At 40.5% G+C, this 16,004-nt stretch overlaps 1 long non-coding RNA gene across 4 annotated transcripts in view; it reads left to right on the top strand.

Annotated features, from left to right (window-relative positions):
- Positions 1-16,004, top strand: part of LOC123953259 — a 271,167-nt gene that overhangs the window by 3,907 nt on the left and 251,256 nt on the right. The gene's annotated exons all lie outside the window — the stretch shown is intronic.

Here is a 16,004-nt window from a genome sequence, read left to right as displayed (position 1 = left end):
ATTAAGGTAAAAATCTTAAAAATGGAAGATTATCCGGGTGGGCCCACTTTAATCAAGAAAGAAAGAATTTTCTACTGGGAGCAAAAGGGGAGGGCAGAAGAGGAATTCAAAGAGATTCTAGGCAATAGGAAGACTCAACACACAGGTTACTCCTTTGAAGAGAGAGGCATGTGAGTAGGGATACAGGTGGCTCCTGGCAGTCAGCCAGCAAAGGAAAGGGGGCCTCAGTCCTGTAGTTATAAGGAACTAGATTCTGCTGACAACTTGAGTGAGCCTGGAAATGGGTTCTTCCCCAGAGGCTTCAGATAAGCATTCAACCCCCCGATACCTCGATTTAGGTCTTGTAAAACCTGAACGGATAACACAAGTGAGCCCACACATTCCACTGAGCTACAGAATTGTGAGCTAGTAAATCAATTTCTTTAAGCTGCTAAATATGCTTATTGTCTATTTGTTAATTTGTTTAATTTGTTTTGCAACAATAGAAACTAATACAGGATGTATCCTTTCACAGCCGACCTATTTTTGGGGGTGGGGATGCTTAAAAGATAATGATTTTAAAGATTTTTTTAAAATTTATTTAACAGACCGAGATCACAAGTAGGTAGAGAGGCAGGCAGAGAGAAAGAGGGGGGAAGCAGGCACCCTGATGAGCAAAGAGCCCGATGCGGGACTTGATCCCAGGACCCTGAGAGTATGACCCGAGCCAAAGGCAGAGGCTTTAACCCACTGAGCCACCCAGGCGCCCAAGATAATGATTTTAATGCTCACAAAGTAAATCAGAATCTCGGGAGGTAGGACTCCCACTCCTAGTACTTTTTTCCTTTTTTCAAGTTTTTCAAGTACTTCAAGAGATTCTAATCTGAAGCTCCTATTGAGCAATCTTATTAAGGGGATAGGGATCAAAATGCCAGGGTGAGAAGAGATATTAGGCATTCCCCTCTATTACATGTTCCCTTAACCTGTCACTGAGTCTTGTCGTGGCTTCTTGCAACAAACCCCTTGAATGTGGGTGTCCTCTCCACTCCCTCTGCTCCCCTGCTGGGAGACTCAGACTGGGTTTCAGGGAAATAATGTGAGTGCTTCCACTGACTCCATGAGGACAGGGGTGTACTCTGGTTTTGCTCGCCTTTGAGGTTTGGGCCACGAGTACTGTTTGCCATGTAATAAGTACATAATACATGTATCGTGTTTATAAATGGTGACTGATTGAAAGAGCACATGACTCTACCACCCAGTCGAGATTAGGTCTACATTCTCCCCAATGAAACTTCAAGTTTATATTTTGTTTTTGTTTTAATGTTCCACGCTGGTAAGAGGTGAATATTTCTACATCTGGAGTCAACTCAAAAAATGACTTACCGACACGTTCATCTGAGCCTTCTCATTTCACAGTTGGGGCAGAGAAAAAGCATGCTCAGGTCACACCATGGCAGAACAATGTCTAGAACCCGGGTCCATGCGAAGGCATTTTTTAGGGGGCCAGGGGTGGTGGGATAGGAAGGTTTCTGTTGCTTCAGGCATGGCTTGGGTTGGTGGCTCCGCCTTAAGGGGAAGCGGCTGGAGCAGCTGTACTTCGTGCTTCAGGTTCGTGGATAGGTTGGGGTAACTCTACCTTAGACTGTAGGGTCAGTGGCTACATGAGGGACAGCTATTCTCCTAGTGACAGCGGAGGAATAAGAGGGCAAAAGGAAGCATGTGAGACTTATTATTTTTGATTTATTTTTATTTTAGACAGAAAACATGCTTGGACAGGAGGATTGGTGGGGGGAAGCAGAGAGAGAGAATAGCAAACAGACTGCCTGCTGAGCAGGGAGCCCGATGAGGGACTCTGTCTCACCACCCTGAGATCACGACCTGAGTCAAGGTCAAGAATCAGCTGCTTAAGCCACTGAGCCACCCAGGCACCTCAGTATGCAAGACTTTTAAGGAAGGCCTGGCTCAGAGCTGGGGCATGTTCACTTCTTCCCCTTTGTCATTTGTCAGGGTAAGTCACGTGGTCAATCGAATAGTCAAGGCCTGAGGAAATACACTATGGCCATGGAGAAGCCAGGGCAAGGATGTGTGCAGGGAAGGATGAAAAATTGGGTTAATTACTCATCTCCACAATGGCTGGGTGGTAGTCTCCTATGGTTGCCATAGCAAAGTGCTACCAGCTGGGTGGCTTAAAAAAACAAATTTATCCTTTCACATCCTGGAGGCTAGAAGTCTGATAGTGTTGGCAAGGCCGTACTTCCTCTGAAGTCCCTAGGGAAGAATCCTCTCGCTTCTTCCTGGTTTCTAGTGGTTGCTGGCAGCCTTCAGGGATCCTTGGTGTGTGGCTACATCACTCCGATCTTGGGCTTCGTCATCACATGGCCTTGTTCCTCGTGAGATGTCTCTGATTTTAAATCTCTTTTCTCTAAGGGTACCAGTCATTAGATTCAGGGCTCCCCCTAACCCAGTATTACTTCACTTTAGTTTGAAATTTCCAGATAACATCACATTCATCAATATCTAGGGTTAGGAATTCTACACATTTATTTTGGGGACACAACTCAACCCACAAAGACCAGAATCCTGTACCATCTTTTGTAAACTAGAGCAGTTGTTCCTAAAGTCTGGGTCCGGGACCCATAGCATGAGCTTCACCTGGGAGCTGGTTAAAGTTCAAATTCATGGGTCCCAACCAGACTTACTGACTCAGAAGCCAAAGGGGTAGGGCCCAGCAATCTGTGGTGTAACAAGTTCTCCAGGTGACTTTAATTCATGCTAGACTAGAAAACAGTAGAGGCTAGGTTTTGCATGAAGATAAATTTGGCCATTGCTGTTAAGAACAAGTGAGAGGTAGGAACCAATCCCATTTGAGTGTCTGTGTGTGTGTCATAAAAAAGCAGGTGTTAGAAGTAGAGTGGGTTTAACTAATCACTTGAGTAATCAGCATATAATTCTAAGGAATCCAGGTGCCACTGGCCTCATGGATCAGTGGACTTGAAAAAGCACTGTTCTCGTACAAGAAAGTCCTCACTGAATTTTCATTTTTTGTGGGTGTGAGAAAGATGGGCAGAGTCAGCAGAGCTGGTTCCTGAGTCTACAGCATGAGCTACACTGGGTAGAATCAATGAAAAAAAGTAGCCAAGGTCTGGGACACCTGGATGACTCAGTCGGGTATGCACTGGACTCGATTTTGGCTCAGGTCATGATCTCAGGGCCCTGGGGTTGGACTCTCTGCTTAGCGGGGAGTCTGGTTGGGATTCTCTCACTCCCTCTCTAAAATAAATAAATCTTTAAAAAAAAAATGTAGCCACGGTGCTTTGCACAGTGTTTAGTACATTTGTGGAAATGGTTATTACCAAAGACCTATTGCTGACTCCACACTTCCCATCTTCAACCAGTTCTGGAAAAGAATGACCCTTGCAACCACCCTCCGGCCACTGGCTGTATATGCAGAGCTAAGAAAGGAAACGTGTCACCGTTTGTTACAGTCCTTCAGGCATGAGATGTAGGAAGTTAGTTTACTAGTGAAGTCACATCTTATGCACAGCTGAATTTAACAAAGGGACTCAGCACTTTGATAGGGTTAGATTCTCAAGTAAAAATAGAGACTAAAAATCAGGAGTGGGCAGCTTTGTACTTGAAAATACTATACGTTGTCCCTTGACATACAGGGCGTGTGACTGTATGTATATAGTCCTGTCAAGTAATCTCTTGCAGGTCAAACTTAGGGAACATTAAGGAAAGACTACAAGGAAAGAATTTATGCCGATGTCTGCATATTCAAAACATTCCATCTTTAAAATAAATTCCTAGTTCTGAATACAGGAGATGGGGAGACTGTTCCAAAGTTTTCTTTTGGACTCTAATACCTTAATACAGTGTTTGGGTGTTTTGTTTTTGAGGATTAAATGAGGAAATGAAAACCCTCATCTGAGTGTAGAGGTAGATCTCAAAAGAAATGGGAGTGTTCAATAGATATAACCTATCTATATGAATCTAACATTACGGAGTGGTTACAATTTGCCAGAAATTCTTCTGAATACTTTAAAAATGTGCTTGCTTGTTCTGGAGGCCGTGCGTTTCACTACTGTACCATGCCGCTGTTCCAATTTTGTACAATCGTGTTTCTGCTATACGCAGTTTTGGAGGGTGGCACACCAAAATCAAAACATGGGGCTGGGTATATTGATATCAAGAATGAACCTAAAGAAGCACCCCCTTCCCCATCCCACCCGCTCCCCGTGCCTCTCTCCTTGAAGGGCGGCAAGTATTATGATAAAACTTTTACAGCCTTTTCTTCTTAGGAAGCAAGCTCTATGCTTTCTTCTTTTCCCAGGGGCAGAAAAAAATAGCATATTGTGTTGTCGCAAAAGTAAAGAATGGAGTTGAGTCTTCATGGTTAGAGATGAGAAAAGTCCGCCAGCTGTCAGAAAGTAAGAGTCTGGGGAATTTGTGCAGCCGGAGCCCGATAAAAGGCACAGCAGGGGCTGATGAGAGATTACTGTCCTCATAAACCTGAAGATATGATCTAGGGCTCAATCCTCATGTCTGCCAAACTCAAAGAAGTTAAAGAAAAATGGGACAGAGGTGATGATTTAGATTGCACCTGGGAGAGAAGGAATGTAGCACACCCAAGATGCGCCTTGCGAGATCAGGCAAGCATCCGCAGAGCACAGCCCCAGATTTGCCTGCTTCTTGCTTTATCCACCCTGTGGGAAGTGTTAGAAATGTGGCATTTAAAAGTTAGTTCTGGGAGGTCTGATTTTGTTCAGGAATCCTAAGAGCTGCAAATGTGAATCTTATGAGAGCAAGGGATAGTCTCAGCTCATTTTTTCGCCATGGTTTTAAATGCTTACGCCGTAGTAGTCTGTTGGGTGTCTTAAGTGATGTAGTGTGTGTGTGTGTGTGTGTGTGTGTGTGTGTGTTAGAGTGGTCACTGCCTTCCTCATACAGCCCTTCTTAGGTTATAGGGACCCTTGGGTTGGCGTGTGTGTATGTGTGTCTGTGTGTGTGTGTGTGTGTGTGTGTGTGTGTGTGTTAGAGTGATCACTGCCTTCCTCATATAACCCTTCTTGGGTTATAGGGACTCTTGTGTGTGTAAGGGGAAGAGCAGGTAGGGGAGGTCCTTCTTTCTCATTCCCTGGTCTGGTCTCAAGAAGCAGACAGACCCAACCACAAGCCTCCCAGAGGCCCTGGGTCCTTATGGTGCTGCCATCCATGTGCTGTCTGTATTGTTGACTTTGCCTTTGGAGGCACAGTGTTGGAGCAGGAATACCCTGGAGCCTGGAAACTACAGATCTGAGTTTGAATTGCACCTCTCACCACATAACAACTGGGTGAATTGAAACGAAGTGACCTCTCTGCCCTTGATTTGCTCATCTACAAAATGAGTAACAATATATCTGTCTCAGGGGCTTTTTGAGGATCAGTTGTCTAACAAATTAAACCCCCAAATCTAATGGCTTAAAAGAATTGGTCATGTCACAGAATTTCTATGGCTCAGGGAATCTGAGAACAGCTTAATCTGGTAGTTCCAGCTCACTGTCTCTCATGAAGCTGCCATCAAGTATTGGCCAAGGCTGCCATCATCCGAAGGCTTGACTGGGGATGGAGGACTTGCTTCCATGGTAGGCCCTTCACACAACTGGCAAGTTAGAGCTGGCTATGGGTGGGAGGCCTTGGTGCCTGGCAACATGGATGTCTTCATGAGACTGCTGGGTTGTTCCTAGCAACCCAAGGGAGTGAGTGGTCCAGGAAACCCAGGAGAGGCTACATGCCTTTTGTGTCCTGGTCTCAAAAATCATAGATCATCACTCTTGCCTATTCTTCTTGTTGGATGTGAACTACTTGGTCCAGCCTTTACTTAAGAGGAGGCTCTATTTTTTGAAGAGAATGTCTAAGAATTTCTGAACATACTTTGTTTTTTCAACGATGATTTATTTTTATTTGATTTAAATTCAGTTAATTAACATATCATGTTTTTTGGGTTTCAGAGATAGAGGTCAGTGGATTTATTAATCTTATATAATACCCACTGCTTTTTATATTAAGTGCCCTCCTTAATGTCCATCATCCTGTTACCCCAGCTCCCTATTCCTCTCTTCCAGCAACCCTCAGTTTGTTTCCTGTACTAAAGAGTCTTTTATGGTTTGTCTTCCTCTTTGATTTTATCTTGTTTTATTTTTTCCTTTCTTCCCCTATGATCCTCTGTTTTGTTTCTTAACTTCTATATATGAGTGAGAGCATATGATAATTATCTTTCTCTGATTGACTTATTTTGCTTAACATAATACCTTCTAGTTCCATCCACATCATTACAAATGGCAAGATTTTTTTTCTTTCTTTTTTTTTTTTTTTTTTTTTTTTGATGGCTGAGTAGTACACCATTGTATACATATAGCACATTTTATTTATCCATTTACCTGTCAGTGGACATCTGGACCCTTTCCATAGTTTGGCTATTGTAAATATTGCTGCTATAAACATTGGGATGCATGTGCCCCTTTGGATCACTACATTTGTATCTTAGGGGTAAATATCCAGTAGCATAATTTCTGGGTTGTTGGGTAGCTCTATTTTCAACTTTTTGAGGAACCTCCATTCTGTTTTCCAGAGTGGTTACACCAGCTTGCATTCCCACCAACAGTGTACTAGGGTTCCCCTTTGTCCTCATCCTTGCCAACACCTGTCATTTCCTGACTTGTTAATGTTAGCCACTTTGACTGGTGTGAGGGGTATCTCACTGTGGTTTTGGATTTGTATTTCCCTGATGCCAAATGATGCTGAGCACTTTTTCATGTGTCTGATGGCCATTTGTATGTCTTCTTTGAAGAAATGTCTGTTCTTGTCTTCTGCCCATTTCTTGATTGGATTATTTGTTCTTTGTATGTGGAGTTTGAATAAGTTCTTTATAGATTTTGGATACTAGCCTTTTATTTGTTATGTCTTTTGCAAATATCTTCTTCCACTCTGTCCATGGTCTTGTGGTTTTGTTGACTGTTTCATTTGATCTGCAAAAATTTTTATCTGGATGAAGTTCCAATAGTTCATTTTTGCCTTTGTTTCCCTTGTCTTTGGAGATGTGTCTAGCAAGAAGTTGCTGTGGCCAGGGTCACAATGGATGCTGCCTGTGTTCTCCTCAAGGGTTTTAATGGATTCCTGTCTCACATTAGGTCTTTTATCCACTTGGAGTCAATTTTGGTGTATGGTATAAGGAAATGGCCCAGTTTTATTCTTCCATATGTGGCTGTCCAATTTTCCCGATACAATTTGTTGAAGAGACTGTCTTTTTTCCATTGGATATTCTTCCCTGCTTTATCAAAGATTAGTTCACTATACAGTTGAGGGTCCATTTCTGGGCTCTCTATTGTGTTCCATTGATTTATGTGTCTCTATTTATGCTAGCACCATACTCTCTTGATGATTATGGCTTTGTAACAGAGCTTGAAGTCAGAATTGTGATACCAACAGCTTTGGTATTCTTCTTCAACATTCCTCTGGCTATTTGGGGTCTTTTCTGGTTCCATGCACATTTTAGGATTATTTGTTCCATTTCTTTGAAAAAAGTTGATGGTATTTTGATAGGGATTGCATTGAATGTGTAGATTGCTCTTGGTAGTATAGACATTTTAACAATATTTGTTCTTCCAATCCATGAGCATGGAACGTTTTTCCATTTCTTTGTATCTTCTTCAATTTCTTTCATGAGTGTTCTATAGTTTTTCTGAGTACAGATCCTTTGTCCCTTTGGTTAGATTTATTCCCAAGTATCTTATGTTTTTGGGTGAAATTGTAAATGGGATCAGTTCCTTAATTTCTCTTCTGTATTGTTGTTAGTGTATAGAAATGCAACTGATTTCTGTGCATTGACTTTATATCCTGCCACTTTCCTGAACTCCTGTATGAGTTCTAGCAGTTTTGGGGTGGAGCCTTTTGGGTTTTCCACGTAAAGTATCATATCATCTGCAAAGAGTGACAGTTTGACTTCTTTTTCGTCAATTTGGATGCCTTTTATTTCTTTTTGTTGTCTGATTTCTGAGGCTAGGACTTCTAGTACTATGTTGAATAGCAGTGGTGATAGTGGATATCCCTGCCATGTTCCTGACCTTAGAGGAATAGCTAGCTCTCAGTTTTTCCACACTGAACATGATATGTGCTGTGGGCTTTTTATGACTTTTATGATACTGAAGTATGTTCCCTCTATCTCTACACTGTGAAGAATTTTAATCCAGAAAGGATGCTGTACTTTGTCAAATGCTTCTTCTGTATCTACTGAGAGGATCATATGGTTCTTGTCCTTTCTTTTATTTATGTAGTGTAATACATTGATTGATTTGTGGATGTTGAATCACCCTAGCAGCCTAGGAATAGATCTCATTTGGTTGTGGTGGATAATCCTTTTAATGTACTGTTGGATCCTATTGCGTAGTATTTTGATGAGAATTTTTGCATCCATGTTCCTCAAGGATATTTGTAATTTTCCATTTTGGTGGGGTCTTTGTCTGGTTTTTGGGATCAAGGTAGTGTTGGCTTCATAGAAAGAGTTTGGAAGTTTTCCTTCCATTTCTATTTTTTGGAACAGTTTCAGGAAAATAGGTACTATTTCTTTTTTGAATGTTTGGTAGAATTCCCCAGGGAATCTGTCAGGTTCTGGTCTCTTGTTTTTGTGGGAATTTTTGATTACTACTATAATTTCCTTGCTGGTTATGAGTCTGTTCAAGTTTTCTATTTCTTCTGTTTAAGTTTTGGTAGTTATATGTCTCTAGGAATGCATTCATTACTTCCATATTGCCTAATTTGTTGGTATATAGTTGCTCATAATATGTTCTTAAAATTGTTTGTATTATTTGTGATCTTTCCTCTTTGATTCGCAATTTTGTTTGGTTCCTTTCTCTTTTCTTTTTGATTAGTCTGGCCAGCTATTTATCAATCTTATTAATTCTCCCAGATAACCAGATCCTAGTTTCATTTATCTGTTCTACTCTTCTTTTCATTTCTATTTCATTGATTTCTGCACTAATCTTTATTATTTTTCTTTCCCCACTGGGTTTAGGCTTTATTTCCTGTTCTTTCTTTAGCTCCTTTCAATGAAGACTAGATTGTGTATTTGAGACCTTTCTTGTTTCTTGATAAAAGCTTTATTGCTATATAATTCCCTCTTAGGACTGTCTTTGTTGCATGGTTTTGAACAGTTGTGTTTTCATTTTTATTTGTTTCCATGAACTTTTTACTTTCTTCTTTAATTTCTTGGTTGACCCAGTCATTCTTTAATAGGATGCTCTTTAGCCTCCATGTATGTGAGTTCTTTCTAAATTTCCTGTTGTGATTTAGTTCCAGTTTCAAAGCATTATAGTCTGAAAATATGCAGGGGATGATCCCAATCTTTTGGTACCAGTTGAGACCTGATTTGTGACCAGCATGTGATCTATTCTAGAGAGTAGTCCATCTGCACTCGAGAAGAATGTGTGTTCTGTTGCTTTAGGATGGAATGTTCTGAATATATCTGTGAAGTCTATCTAGTCCAGTGTATCTTTCAAAGCCCTATTTCCTTGTTGAACCTCTGCTTAGATGATCTGTCCATTGAAGTGAGGGTGACGTTAAAGTTCCCTACTATTACTGTATAATTATCAATGTGGTTTGATTTTGTAGTTGGGTTATATAATTGGCTGGTCCCATGTTCGGGGCATAAATATTTACAGTTGTTAGGTCTTTTTGTTGGATAGACCCCTTATTATGATATTGCATCCTTCCTCATCTCTTATTACAGTCTTTGGTTTAAAATTGAATTTGTCTGATATTAATGATTGCCATCCCAGATTTCTTTTGATGTCCCTTAGCATGGTAAATGGCTTTCCATCCCCTTGCTTTCAATCTAGAGGTGTCTTCGGGTCAAAAATGAGTCTCTTGCAGACAGCATATTGATGGGTCTTGCTTTTTTATCCAATTTGATACCTTGTTCTTTTGATTGTGGCTTTTAGCCCATTTACATTCAGAGTAACTATTGGAGCATATGAATTTAGTGCCATTGTATTACCTGTAAAGTCACTGTTTCTGTATATTGTTTCTGTTCCTGTCTGGTCTGTGTTATTTTGGGGCTCTCTCTTAGCTTAAAGGAACCCTTTTAATATTTCTTGTAAGGTTGGTTTGGTGATCACAAGTTCTCTTAGTTTCTGTTTGTCCTGGAGGCTTTCATTCTTTCTTTCTTTCAAGGTTTTATTTATTTATTTGACAGAGAGAGAGATCATATAGGCAGAGAGGCAGGCAGAGAGAGAAGGGGAGGCAGGCTCCCTGCGGAGCAGAGAGCACAATGCAGGGCTCAATCCCGGGATCCTAAGATCATGACCTGAGCCATAGGTGGAGGCTTAACTCACTGAACCACCCATGTGCCCCACCTTGTCCTGGAAGCTTTCTATCTCTCCTTCTACTTTCAATTACATCCTAGGTGGATAAAGTATTCTTGGGTGCATATTTTTCTCATTTAACACCTGGAGTACCAGGTCTCTGTGGATATGCCTCTTACCAGTCTAATGTTTCTACTGTTGTAGGTTATGGACCTCTGATCCTCAGCTACTTTCAGGATTTTCTCTTTGTCTCTGAGATTTGCAAGTTTCACTATTATATGTTGGGTTGTTGACCTATTTTTATTGATTTTGAGGGGTGTTCTCTTTGCCTCCTGGACTTGGATGCCTGATTCCTTACCCAGATTAAGGAAGTTCTCCAGGATAATTTGCTCTAGTGTACCTTCTGCGCCGCCGCCCCCCACCCCACCATCCTGACCCTTTCCTCTTCTTCTGGGATCTCAGTTATACTAATATTGTTTTTCTTTATGGTATCATGTATCTCAAATTCTCCCCTCATGATCCACAAGTTGTTTGTCTCTTTTTTTCTCAGCTTCTTTATTCTCCATCATTTTTTCTTCTATATCATTAATTCTGTCCTCTGTCTCATTTATCCTAGCAGTTAGAGCTTCCATTTTTTATTGTATCTCATTAATAGCATTTTTGATTTTTACTTGATTAGATTTTAGTTCTTTTATTTCTCCAGGAAGGGATTCTCTAGTACCTTCTATGCTTCTTTTCAAGCCCAGCTAGTATCTTTATAAATTGTTATTCTGAACTCTAGTTCCACTATCTTACTATGTCCATACTGATTAGGTCTCTGACAGTCAGTACTGCCTCTTGTTCTCTTTTCTGTGGTGAGTTTTTCCATCTTATTCTGTACAGAGATGAAAAGATAAATGAGAGATCAAGATATTAAAATGGAAGAATGACCCCAGAGAAATATATACTACACAAAAGAGAAGAGACCCAAAACCAAAAAAAAAAAAATTTTTTTTAATTAAAAAAAGAAAGCAAGAATATAATCAGACAGGTGAGCAGAATAGAGCAGTACATTGAGTTCTGTGTGTATTTTGGTCTATTTGTTAGAACACTAGATCCCAAAATTGTAAGCAAAGAAAAACTTATATATGTACAAAAACAAAAGTAAATATAGTGAAAGGATAGAATATAACTGTAAAATTAAAATTAAAGACAAAAAAAGAGGAGGGAAAAAGAAAATATAAACAGGTGAACAGAGCAGAGCAATACACTATATCCTGAATGTATTTTGGTCAGTTTGTTAAAAAAAACTACACCTCAAAATTGTAAAGAAAGAAAACTTATACACACACACACACACACACACACACACACACATACACATATTTAAATATATTTTTAAATACATTGAATTAAATACATTGAAAGAATAGACTATAACTGTAAAGGTTAAAATTTAAAATAGATTTTATAAAACCAAACCAAACCAAACCATGAGGAAGAAGGAGGAGGAAGAGGAAGAGCGTGGAGGAAGAGAAAAGAAAATATGTAGACAGGTGAAGGGAACAGAGCACTACATTTGGTCTGTTAGAAGAACCTGCATCCCAAAATTTTAAAGAAAGAAAACTTATAAATATACAAAAATTAAATACAAGGAAATGATGGTATAACTGTAAAAATGAAAATGGAAAAAGATTTTAAAAAAGAGTTGATAAAATAAGAAATTGGTTGAAAAAGGAAAGAGAAAAAAAATAAAATTGAAAGAATAAAGAATCTTGGAGAAAAAACCATGAATTCTGTATGCTGTATGTATGAATGTATACATTCATTCTAGCACTGGAGTTTTGCAATTCTGTGCCATTGGCAAACTTGGTCTTGGCTGGATATTCTTGCTGATCTTCTCGGGGAGAGCCCATTGCATTGATTCTCAAGTATCTTTTCCCTGAGTAGAATTGCACCACTGTTGGCAGGGGGCCAGGCTAAATAATCTGCTCCGGATTGGCCCATGTGGCTTTTGTTCCCTTGTGGTCATACTTTAAATCACTGCAAGAGATAATGTGAGTAAAATTCTTAGAAAAAAAATAAGTATTGAATAAATGAATGCAGTTAGTATTTGAAGACTTTAAAAGAAACCTGTCCTACTCCATCTCTCTAATACCTAGCATGGTGGTTCGTGTGCACCAACCATCTTAAATAATGAGCTAAGTTAATTAAAAATGAGCTAAATTTGTTGTTTGCTTTGTGTGGTGGTGTACTAAGCATTTTTGATGGAAAAGGTCATTCCATCACAATATCCCTGGGAAATGGATGCTATTCTATTATTAACCCAATTTATAGATGAAAAAACTGAAGTATGTACAGAGAAGTAATTTGTTGGATGTTAACATGTGGAGGAGGGTCATAGAGCCTGGAACTGGTCTCAGTCAACTCCAGGGTATAGCTTCTAACCATCAAAGTATGGGTCTTATCATAAATCAAGCCCTCTAAAATTATTTATGTCAAATAGACTTTGATATTCCTGCCTCTGAGGGGTGCTTGGGTGGCTCCGTTGGTTAAGCAACTGCCTTCAGATCAGGTCATGATATGGGAGTTCCAGGATCGAGTCCTGCATCAGGCTCCCTGGTCAGCAGGGAGTCTACTTCTCCCTCCGACCTTCCCCCTCTCACGCTCTCTCTCTCTCATCCTCTCACTCTCTCAAATAACTAATTAAATCTTAATAAATAAATAATTATTCTAGCCTCTGGAACTTGTTATCCTGAAATATTTGAGAGTGGGAGAAAAATAATACTTGAGTTATGAGGTCTGTATCTTGAGGCACTTCTCTCAAATCTAGGATGTTCTAAAAATTCCCAGCCAAACTTTCGCAACAGGAAGCATGGGAATTTCTCCCCCACACTCTTCCTTCCTCCACTATTTGATAAAACACACCCACAGCCTCTACTTTCTCCTGTTCTGAACTTTAGATTTCTCCTTGAAACTTGGACGTGTGGAGGTCCCAAAGCTAAATACAAGTGTGGAAACCAAAGTAGATGATCTTAAAGGCCATTTCCTATGCTAATGTTTTATATAAGATGAGACCTCCTTCTTCCTGCTTCCCCATTCTCATAGAAATTAGTGAACAGGTCTGGTCAATTCGTTCTCGGCAATGACACTCTTGATTCTCCTTTTCCCATCCCTTAGCCACTGTCCTCATTCTACACCAGGTAAGAATGGAATGGGACGGAAATACTGTAGCATGGTCTTAACAGGGCATACATCTCCAGTCATTCTTACGTTCCCTGACAACATAACTCCCCAGTAGTATCCTCTTGTGTTATAGCACACCATTGTTCAAATAAAATCCATCACTTGGCTGTGTAGCAGTCCTCACATGAGGTGCCACGGATTTAGCATGTATCAATAGATAGTTTTCGGAGAATGCAATCTTAAAAGAAGTTAGGTAGTTTTCTTTACTAATGGAATTTCCTAGAGACTTTAATATACTGATGTGCAACGTGAGTCTTTCTGAGGGAGAGGTAATGTAACTTGCTCTCTTGGGTTTGTTGCAGGCAAGCACAGGATTCTCGTTGTGAAACTGTCTTGACTTACCCAGTGGATAGCTGTTTCTTACCACTGGGACTCCTCCCTGACACATCACTTGAGCCCCTCCTCATTACATTGCCCCTTAGCACGTGGAAGTCCAGAACACCATTCCTCAATAGACAGCTGCTCTGTCTCTCAACCCTCAACCTTTCCAGAATCACTACTTCAGAATATCAAGATGTGTGTATACTTGTGTACATATACGTAACTTTCTTTACTGAGGGACTGGGTAATTTTAGAAAGGAATTGACCCCACTGAAGATTATGGGGTCTAGAAACAACTCTGTATGATACTCTAATGGTAGATAAATGTTACTATGCATTTGTTCAAACCCATAGAATGTACAACACCAAGAAAGAACCCAATGTAAACTATGGACTTGGGGTGATAATAAGTTATCAAGGTAGGTTCACCAGTCATAACAAATGTAAGCTTTAGTGGAGGATATTGATAATGGGGAAGCTGTGCGTGTGTGGGGATGGGGGTATATGGGGATTCTCTGTATACTCTGCTTAATTTTGTCATGAAGCTAAAACTGCTCTAAAAAATAAAGTATATTGAAAAAGAAAAAATAGAGCCAAGTACTAAATATAACTTTTCCAGGGTCCAAACATATGTGAGTTGACTAAGAAGGCAACCCTTTCCTGGATGGGTTCTCTTTAAATATATCCACAGTTTCTATTCTGACTTCCCTATCCCTGGTTTTGCTTCTGTATCCTTGAGAGCCTTATCTTCTGGATTTCCGCATTGAAACTCTATTCTGGAAAATTCCAATCCTTATCCATTGGGTCCTTCCGGGACTCATTGTGATTTCCCTTATTAAGTCATTTCCCCAAGTACAAGTCCTTGAGTTCAGGGTAGAACCCTAGAGCTTTTATTTGGACAACCAGTGATTTCTTCTGATAACCCAAAGAGCTGCAAAGTGGTTCAGCACGAGGGGGTCTTGGTGTTTCAAGTCTCACAGCATCCTTCAGTTTGGGCATCCTCCAAGGCAGGTCTGTTAGGGGATTTTCTTGAAGATACTACTTTTATAAAAGCCCTTATAGATCTGTTAGAACAGCACATAGCTCACCCTAAAATTATTTTAATTCTTGGGGAGAGCACAGTGTTTTCTAACTGCTTTGTAATTTGCCTTACAACTTTTTCTTCCTTTGAAGGCAATAAATTTCATTATTATGCAGAGTAATGTAATGTTTGATGCTTTTAGCTTGTATCACTTTGGACCTGATGGATCAAGAAAGGAGCCATATGTTTCCAGAAGACTGCTCCCTTGATTCTGAGAGAGAACATATGAAGGACCGTTTAAGCAAATAAGTAGCCAGACCTTGTGTGGGGCACTAGAAATGGAAATATAAATGATACAAATTTTCTTCTCTGAGACTTGGCTTTTGAAAGGGCATTTGTCCATTTTTTAGTCCATATGTCAATTACATTTTGGGCCGGGACTGCCCTGGGTATGAGCACTGTGTTTGACTGGCTTCCCTGGGAATATACAGAATATTGGGAACTGTGTGCGGATGGTTTCCTGGGGAAAATCTGGGGAGACAGAGCTGAGCAAAAGTGAAGATGACAGGATGGGACCGGGAAAGAATCCGGTGCTCTATGTGCTTGCAAGTAAGGCCTCGCCCAGTCCTTCTGGGAGGGCTGGAGCTAACCCTATAACGTTGTCCCAAAGAGGAAAGGAGGCCAGGCCAGTATGCCAGTGTCACCTGGTCATTGGTGGCCCAGTGTCCCTGAAGGGGGCCAGAACTGCAGGGAAGGCAGGTTTTTGCAGCCTGGGACAATGCCCAGTAAAGGACACGGCTTTGAGCCTGAAGTTATCAGTATCTCCAGGAGCTAGGAGATGGGAGGAAATCTGTGAGAATACAACATCCACTCTTGGGATATACGGCAGCAAGGATCCATTCATGCTCTCTGGGAGTTGATAGTCTCGCGAATGAGCCATAGCAGCAAATAGATAAGGAACAGTAGAACTAAGTAAGTACAAGGAGATGGTAAGTTCTATGAAGATGCAGAGCGAGAGCACCTAGCCCAGTCTTAGGGGTCCGCAGAAGGTGATGGTAATGAGGTAAGGAATTAGACATGTGAAGGCAGAGGGGACGGGAGCTGTTACAGAAAGCGTCCTC

Source organism: Meles meles, chromosome 1 (assembly GCF_922984935.1).
Source record: "Meles meles chromosome 1, mMelMel3.1 paternal haplotype, whole genome shotgun sequence".
NCBI lineage: Eukaryota > Metazoa > Chordata > Mammalia > Carnivora > Mustelidae > Meles > Meles meles.
Note: the sequence above shows the minus strand (reverse complement) of the source record. Positions and strands in the feature narration are given on the sequence as shown.